Genomic DNA, 13,103 nt, shown 5'->3' on the forward strand with positions numbered 1-13,103 from the left:
AACCATTAATTAATACTCGATTATTTAATAGACTATCTTAAATAATATTTTCAAGTCCCGAATCGGGGACAACGTGCCAAACTAATATTTCGCTAAAATTATAAATTAATACATTTTTTATTACCTATATATTGAGGAGGATACATTTATTCCGAATTCAAAGCTGTCTGCGCGCAGAAGTAGTTGTAAATTAATAATCCATTATATTAAGAAGATTTCTTGAAAAATGAATCAATTGTCTTCTGTTTTTTATTAAAATCAATATCACATTGAACTAATTTTTCTTATCATCGTAAGAATTTCCAGTGTTGTTTCTCATGGCCAGCGAAAAATTATTTAATGTGATTGTTGCCTTAACAACCTCGTTTCGTGAGGGGGATCTATTATAGAGATTTCATCATCTTTTTCCCATCTTTATCAGTTCCATAACGCTTTCGATTATTTCGTCATCAATCAACAATTGCGTAACTTCATTTTCTTTCAGATATTTAGGACATCTTGACATTCACTGAATTGCGACAACCCAACTTTTCGATCAAATTTTGCAAGTCTTGAGTGATATCACCGTCTAACTGTTCGTCTAAACTATCTTAACCTATGTTATCTGTTAATCAAAGTTAAATTTATCTATAAGCTAATAAAATATTAATTAATATATACATTATTAATTATTAATTTATCGGTTAATTAATATCTCGCTTAATAAATAAATTTTGGTGGTCCAAACAACATTAATTTATAGAGTTTCCACTGCACAATACCGGAAGGTTTAGTTCCGGGTTCACATCCTACCCGTTTTACCTGTACTACCTTCTCTTACGTGAATTCCGACCCAGACAATGTACCAACTTCGTCGTTCATCTCATCCCCAACAAATTAAAAGCTTATCTCTCCGCTCTGCTAAAACCTTTTCAAAAACCCTAATTAAATCATTTTTTGTTGTCACTCTTGACGGAGAAAAAATAAATAGAAAATGTTCGCTTATTTAAAGTTGCATTTGTCTTCACTCATCTGAAAACCCTCACCATATCCGTCTTCAACAACTATACTCTGTATCCCTGCATTTACTCTCTTTTGTAACCCCAGAAGATGCAGCTGCAGAATGTAGATGCAGAAAACGTCGGCTTCGTATAGTGGAACCACCGTCAAACTCACTACATCAATCACAACCTCTACGTCCTCCTACTTTTATATCTCAAACCTCTTTAAGATTTAAAGCATTTTTTTTAATCACCGCCCTTCTCTCCCTAACCTAGATATTGCCCTCTCTTCTGTGCTTCTTCCTGCTTATCACCCCACCACAACTGCCATCTCTCTCCATAATAACCACACCCTTAGAGCAAGGAATGTAGCTGCAGGAAAACCCACAGTATCCCCGAGGAACAATGATTCTAAAGCTACAAACACAAGCAACAATCAAGCATTCAAGATACGAGGTTAAGATTCGTGAAGTAAGCAAAGTATCAAGATCCAAACGATTGAAAGAATAAAAAAGATTGATATCAAAAAGATTGTGGTGGTTCGAAATAAAACAAGATTTGTCGTTCAAGGCTACTCCAAAATTGAAGAAATAGATTTTGACGAAACCTTCGCTCTTGTTGCACGTCTTGAGTCCATAGGTAGGTTGTTGAATAAGAACAAATAAATCCATATGAATTAAATCTTGTGATGACTTATTTGGAACTCTAGCTTGTTTGCCTTTATGACAGGCACCACAAGCACCATCCACTTTGGCACTGATTCTGGGTACACCTCTAACAAGTTCTTTGTTAGTGATCTCATCAAGGAGGTGATAATTGATGTGACCAAAACGCACATGCCAAAGTTGAGTAGATTCCACCTTAGTCAAGTTGCTGCAAAGATTAAACTGAATATCATGAAGATAACAGTTTTTTTTGTCACCAATGCCATGAAAAATTACTTTTCCATATTTATCTTCAATATCACATCCTTCAGCATCGAAGACAACTTTATGGCTTTTGTCACAAATTTGACTAACATAAAGAAGATTAACAGACATACCTTTGACGTAAACAACATCATGGATTTCAGGTACTCCCGGAAGTTTCATCGTCCCCTTTTTGCTACCATAGCAACAACTCCCATCTCCAAAGGTCATAGTTCCTCCTTTAAACTCGTCCGCGTTAATGAACCATGAAAGATCACCTGCCATATGCCGACTACATCCATTGTCGAGAAACCATTGAAATGGTGAGGTTGACTTTAAAACAAAAGCTCCCAAACTGACATTACTTTTCCTTGAAATAAGATTTCTTGTCGTTCCTTCTGTAAGTTTTTCAAAAAGTTTTATATCCTTCCTATATAAAACATTGGCAGCTTTTAACTTTTGTCTAAAAACCTTACACGTATGTTGACAATGATTATATGAACCACAAAACATACAAGAGCCTACAAAAGTGGTGGATGCATCATTAGGTCCTTCCGTAAAAGTCCGAGTCCCATCAGGTTTAACAAAGCCAAGACCTCGTTTATCTCCTGATTTTCGACATTTCTTTAGACAAGAATCAAGAGGAACATGACATAGATTCTTTATGGAGCTAGATTTTTATTTTTCAGACTTCAAATTCTCAAGGGTTTTTGCTAAGGTAGCCTTTGAATCAGCCTACATGGCAGCAGTATCCTTGTTAATACTAACTTGATCATCCAACTCCCTTTGAAGAACCTTTTTTCTTTCAGATACTTCTCGAAGATCAGAATTTTTGATGTATAGTTCACAACGAAATCCATCAATTTTCCTTATTAATCATTGTTTCTCATGACAAAGATTATTAATGACTTTAATCAAATCAATATTCAAATCAACATCGGTGGTTTCTAGAACATACTCGGGATTTTCTAATTGATTGCTCCTATCAAAGTAAGAGATCGTCATGTCGATTATTACACTGTTGGTACACGAACCTGCTCTGATACCTATCGAAAACGCAAGGGATACCAAATACACCCAACTTTTTCGTTTTGATAATAATATGAACCTATGTAGTAATTTTAACAATCAAAAGATGCGGAAAAGTAAAAAGCACACACAAGAATTTTGTTAACGAGAAAGCCGCAACAGCAGAAAATCCCCGGGACCTCGTCCAAATTCAACACCACATTGTATTAAGCCGCTAGAGACACTAGCCTACTATCAGACTTTGGAATGAAATGTAGTTAAGACCGAATCCACCCTCCAAGTGATTCAGTTACAATCGCGCTCCTTACGTCTCTAGAACCTCACAAGGTTCAACGCACTTGATTCCCTTAGCTGACGTCCTTTACCGCCTAAGAGTTTTTCATCCAAAGTGAAGACTTCTGATACCAATCTTTCTCTAATAGATAATCTTATTTGATTTTCATTTAGATCAAAGATCAAGGTATGAAAATCTGTTTGCAATAGACAAGCTAGCAAATCTCACAAATCTGGAACTTACGACTCCCGAAGAGCAGTCTAGATTCTTAACCACCCCTCAAGAAAAATCATCGAAAGATCAACTAAGATCAGTCTTTAGATATTTATCTTGAGGAATCACAAAATATTAGACGAAGAGAACTTTGTGATTACTATCTATCTTACCTAAAAGAGATTACGAAAACCTCGATAACATAAAAGAAAGATCAGGATTCACAAACAATCAAGGTAAAGATAGTCGGACCTGGCATCACGAATTCCCTAAGTAAAGTGTTTTATTGGTAGACCTAAAAGGTCAACAGAGGGCGACTCTAGGATCAACTAGGGCACAAAGTGTCAGGGATTGATTTTCCCAGTTGACAGAGATGCTCTATTTATAGTTTTCCAAGATCAGGGTTATCCTAGAATTCAAGCTAAGATAACTTGAGAATCAAGAATATAATTTAGGTCTTCAAAATACAATAGAATATTATACACATAGGTTCGGTCGCGGAACCGTGTTTAATGACTGTTCGTTTTGGCAAGTTATCCAAAGAATTGAAAGCTATTTGATGTTCATTTAAACACCAAAGAAATTAATCATGATACAAACACATAAGTGTTTAAGTAATCAATGAAGTTATAAAAGTGTTTAAGATTTCTAGCAATGTTAAACATATTAAAATAATAAATATTTGAGCACCTGTTAAACATTGTCGGGATAGTTGGTACAAAGGTTTTCCAACCGTAGGGATTGTTCACGAGTCAGGGTGCTACGGTTTTTGAACCGAGTTCGCCAACCCTACTAGACTACCGAACTCAGTTGATCACGGTTCGTGAACCGATTTCACCAACTGCTAGCCTATTTATCCAACATTTAAAATTCAGTTCACCATGGTTCGCCAACTAGGTTCGTGAACTGTTCCCTATTGAACTTTCGGTTTGCGAATTAGTTCACCAACCTTCTTGTTATTTTAATATCTCGGATATCTATGGTTTGCGAACTGGTTCACCAACCTAGCATGAGTAGAAATTTCAGTAAGTTCATATTTCTCTCTTATGATGTTTGAAACATTACCAAGTGATATAATCATTTGCATGGGAAATATTTAATTGATCCACAAATTAATTCACATAAATAATATTGTTAAGGACCTTTGAACATCTAATCCCTAAATCATATTTTGAGATTTTTTACAAGACAAGCTTTACTTGAAACATCTTCTTTGTGATTCTACTGTAAGTCATACGACATAGTTTCAATAGATATAATAATGATATAGTGAGTAAAATAGAATGGTTCAGTCTTCACATACCTAATACAGAAGTTCTCCAAATGTCTTCGTCGATCTTCAGTCTTCAAGGGTGATCTCTGATACTCACCTACAATAATATCCTATCCGAAACTTGACTTAGTAGACTAGAAATCAAGATATAGTTTTAATCACCTAACATTGACAACAAGCTTGAGATAGCAAAACTTGTGGGTTCAATCGAGCAATGATCTAACACTTATCAAAATAATTCTTCCCTCGATTTCCACAACTACACACCCCACAAGAATATTCATTAAGCACCAGTTCAACGTAGAACTCTCACCCTATGTATTCCATCCCTTGCAAAACAAAAGAATAACAAAAAACAACCTTTACTAAAAAACAACCTTTACTAAACAAGAGAAAGGACAATAAGATCTCTGCTTCACCTTCCACAAGAGAAACTAAAAAGCTAAAAGCGAAACAACTCGTATGTATAGCAAATACACAATTTATAGAACGTAAATCGATACTAGTATATATGTGACTCACAAGTCACACATGCCATCATCTTTTAATGATTATTTGATAAAGCAACCTTAAAGGTTAGACATGAAATCCGCTAAATCCGCTAAATCAAAAAATCATAAAAAGATAAGACAAATATGAGACGAAGACTTATACTTGATGAAAACTTAAAGTTTATCTCATAACTGAAATAAAAACAAGAAATCATTAAATCTGAGCAAGTTTCGCAATCAAAACCATCAATAAAATAAAAAACAAAGTTATAAAATAAAGCTTATCATTAACTTTTATTAATAGTTTCAAGTAGCCTTATATAAATATTGATAGAAATCATCAATTGAATAATCTATTCATAAAAGAATACAAAAAAGAAGATCTTATTTAATCTTTAGATGTGCCATGCTTGATTACGTATTCTTCAGATTTTCTTATGAGATTCTTCCTTTCTTTCAATCGATTGAACTGTGCTTTTGAAAGGTTCAGTTCGATAATCATCTTCATAACCTTGGACTCAAGCCATTCCTTTAACATCAAGTTGCTCTTGAGAAATTCTGAAATCATGGATAATCATGAACACAAGTTCAAGAAATAACTGATTTACCTTATGTTCTTTTGAGAGATAAAACTTGATTTCAGGTGTGTTATATGTTTCAAGACTTCGTAATTGAGAATCAATATATAGTTGAAGCTTCACCCATCTTGAACAAAAATCTTTTGTACGAAATCGAAACCGTTCAAGTGGTATTTATATCAAGTAAGAATCCTGAAAACCAAGTTTCCGAAATACCAGAAATAATTCAGTATTTACATGATACCTAAAAGGGGTAAATTAGAACCAAAATAAGAAATAAAATATGAAAATTAGGTTTTCCAGAAAGACAACAAATATAAAAGGAATCGTGTAATATATTTATCATGAACTTTCCTATTCTCTCAGAACTTGGACTTATAATATTATAAAGTAACCTTATATAATACTAAAATACCAAATTTAATAAAGCATAAAATATCTCAGAGTATTCATGATATATTCGTCTTGGAGACTCGATTTCTTCTCTAAGTTGATTTATTTGCAAGTGTTCTCGAATCAAAGACGAATTAATCGTTTAAGGTTTAACTATAACTATGAAAAATAAGAAGAAAATGATTCTGAATTAGAGTTTTAATTTTTCAATTCGGCTAGGGTTTTAGATTACTGTAAAGGTAATCCATAATTTTAAAAATTAAAGGATAAAAGGAGTTATTTACTACTCAGTGGGATCCCTTGTCCCTCTATACCACATGACATGTTTCCAAAGCAGTCCCTGTTAGAGCATAGCTCGGTCGACCTCGCATGCGTTCCTATCTCAAGCATGTTTGTCAATGTTAGTGATCAAAACTATAAGTCTTGATTTCTAGCCTACATATCTAAGTCTCAGACAAGGATAGAAAAGTGTAGTTGAGCTCAAGGACTTCATGGAGATTCATCATACAACGACGAAGATCTATACAAGGAACCGTGGAACTTCATCAACAAAAAGGTATGTGGAGACTTGAACTTATTTATCACTCAAAAGTCTATCTATTCTATCTCCTACTTCTTATGAGACAAAAATCGTATGCTATATAGACTAGATCATACACATTTGACATTTCGAGCTGAGCATTCATTGCTTATATTTTATCTCGAAATCGTGTGTTGGTAAAGCGTTTCGCTTTGATCAAGTTATCTTCACCTAATGACGAAAGTCATGAAAAGTTTCAATCAGTTTGAGAATTGCTCTGACGTGAATCAGTCTGTCAATAACGGCTACATAGCGTCCTCTGAGAATGTCTCAATGATTGAAATGAGAGTTTAGATTACATAACCATGTATTCCTTGAACCGAAGTTTTCAAACTTTGTTGATCAAGAGAAATAGGGAGGATTGTGGAATTGTCTTGCCAAGTCCGCGAACCCAGTCCACAAACTGTCGGAAGTTCTCGACCGAGAATTTCTGCTGGATTTTCCAAAACTCGTTTGTGTGCTAAGTTCGCGAACCCAGTCCGCGAACTGGCGGAAGTTCTCTTTCCGAGAATTTCTGCTGAGTTTGGAAAACTCAACCGATTAACTTAAGTCCACGAACTTGTTTGTGAACTTAAGAGATTATGATCTAAAGATGTGCTCTGAACATGAAACATTAAATTACTAAGAAATGCTTAAGCAAACCGTGGCTATAATGTTCATGAGCCGATTCAGTCGAATCGAATCATCTTTGTTTCAACTGTGTTTTGTGTAGTTACATAAGATCTCATATCAATTGAACAACTCTTTAACTAGTTAATTTGAGTCAATTGAACTAGTTATGGTGAAGAAGAATAAGGTTGATATGAAATGCTCATATGGTTAACCTTTTGGGTTACTATGTTGAACCGACATACACGTACACGTTTGGGCATGTTTTCACAAACCCAGTAAACTTTTACCCAAGTGTGTGACAAGCTAAGTTTTCGATCTAACGGTTAAGAAATATTAGCTTGAATCTAAATCAGGTTTTTATCTAACGGTGAATATGGATTGCTTTGTACCTAAGGTAAAACCCTGATTTGAAGGCTATATAAAGAAGACATCTAGCATTGTGCAAAACTAATCCCCACACGTCTGTGTGCTACTAGTGCGCTCGCTAGAGTCGATCTCCATTAACCTTTGATTTTCTTCTTTAAAATCAGGTTAACGACTTAAAGACTTCATTGGGATTGTGAAGCCAGACCGATACTACTTTATCGTAGTTGTGTGATCTGATCTTGGATCTTCTATCGTACGAGTACAATCGATTGATTGACTTGAGATCGTGAGAGTTCTCCGATAGGCAAGATAAAGAAGTCACAAACATCTTCGTCTCACTGTTTGTGATTCCTCGACAAACCGCCTGTGCAGTCAGGAAGGATTGCAGAGAGGTGATTGATTAATCTAGTTTGTTCTTCGGGAATATAAGACCGGATTATCAATTGGTTCCTGTTCACCTTGATTTTATATCTTAAGACGGAACAAAACCTAGGGTTTATCTGTGGGAGACAGATTTATTCTTTGATAGACTTTTCTGTGTGAGACAGATCTGTTTATTATCAAGTCTGTGATTTTGGGTTGCAACAACTCTTGGTTGTGGGTGAAATCAGCTAAGGGAATCAAGTGCGTAGTATCCTGCTGGGATCAGAGGCGTAGGAGTACAACTGTACCTTGGATCGGTGGGAGACTGATTTGGGTTCAACTATAGTCCAGTCCGAAGTTAGTTTGCAGTAGGCTAGTGTCTGTAGCGGCTTAATACAATGTGTATTCAATCTGGACTAGTAATGTTTTTTCAAATGTTGTTGTAGATAGTGGTAAAAGGGGTTCTTTTCGAACTTGTGAAGGTAACTCTTTTTTTTTAAGATTTAAACAAATAAATAAATGAAGGAAATTAATAGTAATGTCAAGATTTTAGAAGGATTAAGGCTTCAGAAATTATTATTAAGCTCTTTTGCTTATCAAATCACTTTTTAATTTAAAAGGTGTCCAAATATTAAGTTGTAATCCTTAAGCATGATTTATCAAAGAATTATTCTAAGAATAAAACATCAAACTGATTCACAACTAATTAAGAAAACCATTTTATCCCTTTTTTTTATATTTATCCAAGTGAATTAAATAAAGTAAATAATTAAAGAAATTATAAATAAAAATATTACCAATCAAACATGAGTGAATAGATCCTCCATTGCCTCAATCACCAAGAATTTAGCCTCTCATAGTGTTGGAAATATACTCAAAAGATTTTATTAATGCTCAAAAGTTGATTACAAATGATGAAATAAGAAGAAAATCGTTTTAAGACCGTTCTTTGCGACCCACTGAAAGCGTCAGGGAACAACGGCACTTTAGAAGTGCCGTAAGCACAACACCGGAGTCGCGGTAAAGGAACTGAGAATTGTCACAAATATGCGACACTAGTCAACGACTCTCCTGGACTGTACAATGTTCTTCGTGTTCTTGGCTGAGCAGCAGCAGAACTTCTTCGCCTATCGACCTCTTCTTTTGATTCTCTCGGCTCTAACTCTCTCCCAATGACTTGCCAAACTTGCTAGCTTCAATTGTACGTGTATTTATAGTGAATTGAGGCCAAAAATCCGACCATTGATTGTGTATATACTCTCTTTAATTCGATTATTCCTTGCTGCCAAAAATAACGATAATTTCCATTTTTAAACCCATGCACGCGTTAGATTTGATCCTGCACGCTCTAGTTAGCCTTCTCCACGTCTCAGCACTCTTCCAACGCTATTAGAACTCCTCCATGCACACAAGAACTTCAATTTTGCTCGTGTTACAGTACACGTGCTCTGTTTTGGGTGTGTGAATCATCACGGGTTTTCCAGCCAATTCCGATCGAACCCACTGCCCAAAATGTGTTCCTTAACCTATATCACATCTCTCTATCAAATTTCAGCCATTGAATCGACCCGTAACCCCTTCATTTTTGTGATCAAACTTCTGCCAGTTGAGAATTTAATTTCCCGCCAAAAAACGAATTTGAATGTTGAAGATGAATGCCCCTATCCTGAACTGGGGTGCGAATAGCAGATGCCTTGGGGGTGACCTGGGGGTGCCCCTTAGTAATTAGGTTACCCCTTATCCAAAAGCGAGAGTCCGAATAACACTTGTCCTCCGGGTGCCAAAATCAACTTTTCGAGCCGAATTTTCCAAAAATGTTTATTTCCTAAAAATACATAAAAACACAATATTAACACAAAAATAGAGTTCCAACAATACGGACATTGAGGACAAATTAGACACAAAAATGCGTCTATCAAATACCCCCAAACCTATTATTTGCTAGTCCTCGAGCAAATCTAATCTAAAAAATAAAATGACTACACTTAGCACGTGGAACAAGCCGTTAAACCACTAGGTGGCCCTAGTGGCGGAGTGTTGTCTCCGGAGGGTTTACCAGAGGTGTACCCACAAAACCTTTATACTCCAGACCCTAGCTATCTACAACGAACCTTGGAAGGCACTAAAGAATCTCCTTGGTTGCCATACTTATTGACTACAAGAGGAAGTACCCTGATGCGAGATTCCAATTGATGTACACGAGTTTGCACTCAAGCATACTAAAATTCATATATAAGTGACAGAGCTCTACTCAGATAGTTGCACTATGGACATCATATTCGGAGTCAAACTAATCACATGAAAAGATTAAGAAGATGGAAAAAGAAAAATGTAGATGGTTGAAAAGTGAACGGTGTTTCCCATATCTGTCTGAAGGCCTCTGCCAAGGTGAACCTAACCTAAATGACTGAGATACCGGTCTGACTAATATTAACACACTGGCATATACAAGGGAACCAGCGGTCAATAACTTAAATCTAGATCAACAAACTGGAAAATATAAGGGAACCAGTAGTTGACTACACAGAACAATAACCTTTTTTTTTTTAACTTAACGGCATGAATAGATCTTTTTGATCCAAGCGCATGCTTCTTGTCAGCAGATTACACGATAGTTCCCACGGGTCCTGCATTCCACACTTGCTTAGGCGACGGAAATAGGGAGAACACACACATATTGCTATCCAAGTGTTAGTATTTATTCCGATTGGTCTACTGGTCTGGTCTTTTTTTTTTTTTTTTTTGGAAAGGTAACTCAGTCACTCTATTTCACCCTAGCAAAGGTAACAACTTGAATCGTGTGCCCCACCAAATCACTTGAAATAAAAGAAAACTAAAAATAGAAAGTGAAAAGGACTCGACGAGATATGGCGAAACTATCATGTTAATTCTAACACCTCAGCTCTGTGCTTTTATGAATAGACTCTATAGATGTTTCCATCTAGTCAGATTGGTTCCTCAACTCCTAAAACAAAAATGTTTCCATCCACTTAGATTGGTTAGTGCCATCCTAAATACGCGTAAATTTTTAGGCTCTGGAGTTTATTTATTGCAACTAAAAAGTTTCTCCCATACCCCCAAACTTAAATCTAACATTGTCCTCAATATTCTAAAGATGAAATTAAAAGCATGAACAAGGAGAAACGGTTACTATTGGATATTACCGTGTTGCATGAGATTGGGTTACCTTCCAAGAAGTGCTAAGTTTAAAGTCTTCAGCCAGGCATCAAATATCTCAAAAAGGATCTTCACCTTCCAATGTCATATACCAATAGCCGAAAAATTTGTGGGTCCATAATACCAAATAGAGCTAACACCAATATGAGACAACTGCACTGGCTCAGAAAAATGAACAGAAGGAGCACATCCTCATCTAGGTTTCTTGCAAGACAACCAGATCTATCCAGAGCCTCCAGTTGGGATTCATAAGAGTGTCTTGAAAAATAGATTCATCCGAAAAACGGGTTTCTAATATATGGATTCCTTCCTGAACAGTATCAGGCGGATCAGGTTGTGGAGTCTGAATAGACTCAAGCGATACCTCAGATGCACTAGGCTTGAGTCCCAAGTTAGGGACTTCTACTGGGGATAATTGACACTCTCTACCCCCAAACTTAGAGTTTTGGGTGTCTCTAGATAAACTAGTCACAATATTCCAAATTTCTAGACTATCCGGTTCCTGAAAAGGTCAATTGCTTTCTCTGAGTTATAATCAGGTGGTTCATCCTATAAATTCTTTTGAGGTATACTAGCTATAGGACTTATATGTTTCATATCCTCTATGGTCATACCTAGAGTTTCCTTATTATGTTGAAGCACGATTACTGGCCAAATCTCATGATCACTATCCAAATCGGAAGTTATAGGCAAAATCTCAGATGGGCCTACAAATGCATAATTGGGGTCCAACTTAGGAGGATCTTTAGGCTCTTCGAAATAAGGGCTTAAGGTAGATTCGGTAGCTAATAATGGTTCAAACCTAGATGTCCATCTATCGGTATCTAACATAGGAATAGAATCCAACAGAGCATTTACTTGTTCAATGTTGCTATCATCGTCGAAATCCATGCTAAAACGGGCTAGACAACTCTCTAATGGATCTTCCGATTCGGTGTTTGGTACAGACTTTGGAACTAAGGTTCCTATCATGTTGACCTCTTCAATGAACGTGTCATCTAGCTCAGAGGGTAGCTTACTAATATTAAAAATGTTCAGCTCAATAGTCATATTACCAAAAGACAAATTCATAATACCATTTCGACAGTTAATGATCGCATTGGATGTAGCTAAAAACGGGCGACCTAAAATCACTGGTATTTGGTTCTCTGGGTCAGGGATAGGTTGGGTATCTAGGATAACAAAATCCACCGGATATATAAACTTGTCGACCTCTATGAGAACATCCTCGACCACACCACGAGGAATTTTAACGGACCTATCAGCTAACTGAAGTGTCATCTGTGTAGGTTTCATCTCACCAAGTCCTAGCTTAAGGTACACATGGTATGGCAGTAAGTTCACACTGGCTCCTAAGTCAAGCAACGGTCTCTCAACACGGTACTTACCTATTGTACAAGCAATGGTAGGGGACCCTGGGTCTTTATACTTAGGAGTAGTGGTATTCTGAATAATAGAACTCACATGACTAGCTATGAAGGCTTTCTTCTGGACACTAAGCTTACGCTTTCGCGTACACAAGTCCTTAAGGAACTTGGCATAAGAAGGAATCTTCCTAATTGCATCTAATAATGGAAGGTTGATATTAACCTGCTTAAAAACCTCCAATATATCATTAAAGTTGGACTCCCTCTTAGTCGGAACTAGCAGTTGTGGGAATGGGGCTCTGGGAACAAAATTAGACTCAACATGACCCTCATTGGTCTCTTTAGAGACTCTATCAGTCTCTTCATTCTCTGGTTTAGATGGGTGAACTACAACATGTTCACTTTCAGGTATGTCGACCTTATTATCAACTTTCCTTCCACTCCTAAGGGTCGTAACAGAGTTAACATGACTGTACGATTTCTATCCTCTAGGGTTAGG

Source organism: Papaver somniferum, chromosome 7 (assembly GCF_003573695.1).
Source record: "Papaver somniferum cultivar HN1 chromosome 7, ASM357369v1, whole genome shotgun sequence".
Taxonomy (NCBI): domain Eukaryota; kingdom Viridiplantae; phylum Streptophyta; class Magnoliopsida; order Ranunculales; family Papaveraceae; genus Papaver; species Papaver somniferum.